The following is a 1166-nucleotide window of genomic DNA, read 5'->3' as shown; positions in this document are numbered from 1 at the left end:
AGAGATGGCGGCGGGGCGGCCCGCCTCCGGTGCGCCCTGGCTTCGGCCGGGGCGCGCCGGTGGGTGAAACACTTTGATCGAACGAGATTGCTTGAGCGGAGGCGGGGCGGCCCGCCTCCGGTGCGCGCGCCCGCCCGCGGTGCGCCATCCCCGGGCGCTTTGGCTTCGGCCGGGGCGCGCCGGTGGAGGAAATGCTTTGCGTGAAAATTCTGACCGATTTGCAACCGTGACCCGCCACCCGGGGGCCCCCGCCAGATGGGCGGAGGGTTCCCCGGAACGCGGGTCGGCCTCTATGCCCGGGTGGGTTGGTGCGCGCGCTGGGTTCGGCCCCCGATGGCCCTGCGCTTCCCCCCGGGCGCCCGATTTGTAGCGAGTCCGAGACGGCCCGTCTGCCCCAGATGTCCCCCGCACGGAGCGCGACCGCCAGGCGACGCCGGGAGATCGATGCCCCGGCACGGGCCTGCGCGGCGCGCCCCCGTGGAGCGCATGTTCTCTCACCCTCCCGCATCGCCTCGTCTCGATGCAGCGTCCGGTCCCGTCGGCCGGAGCAGTGGCTCGCGGTGGGCTACCTGGTTGATCCTGCCAGTAGCATATGCTTGTCTCAAAGATTAAGCCATGCAAGTGTAAGTACACACGGACTGTACAGTGAAACTGCGAATGGCTCATTAAATCAGTTATGGTCCCTTTGATCGCTCTCACGTTACTTGGATAACTGTGGCAATTCTAGAGCTAATACATGCAAACGAGCGCTGACCCTCCGGGGGATGCGTGCATTTATCAGATCCAAAACCCATGCGGGGAGCCCCTCCGGGGGTGCCCCCGGACCCCTTTGGTGACTCTGGATAACCTCGAGCCGATCGCTGGCCCCCCGCGGCGGCGACGTCTCTTTCGAATGTCTGCCCTATCAACTTTCGATGGTACTTTCCGTGCCTACCATGGTGACAACGGGTAACGGGGAATCAGGGTTCGATTCCGGAGAGGGAGCCTGAGAAACGGCTACCACATCCAAGGAAGGCAGCAGGCGCGCAAATTACCCACTCCCGACTCGGGGAGGTAGTGACGAAAAATAACAATACAGGACTCTTTCGAGGCCCTGTAATTGGAATGGGTGCACTTTAAATCCTTTGACGAGGATCCATTGGAGGGCAAGTCTGGTGCCAGCAGCC

The 1166-nt window shown here is 63.5% G+C and overlaps 1 pseudogene; it reads left to right on the top strand.

Annotated features, from left to right (window-relative positions):
- Positions 1–566: 566 nt before the first annotated feature.
- Positions 567–1166, top strand: LOC144395047 (18S ribosomal RNA; annotated as a pseudogene; the record flags this gene model as incomplete).

This window comes from Gasterosteus aculeatus, unplaced genomic scaffold, assembly GCF_964276395.1.
Source record: "Gasterosteus aculeatus unplaced genomic scaffold, fGasAcu3.hap1.1 HAP1_SCAFFOLD_67, whole genome shotgun sequence".
Lineage (NCBI taxonomy): Eukaryota > Metazoa > Chordata > Actinopteri > Perciformes > Gasterosteidae > Gasterosteus > Gasterosteus aculeatus.
Note: the sequence above shows the minus strand (reverse complement) of the source record. Positions and strands in the feature narration are given on the sequence as shown.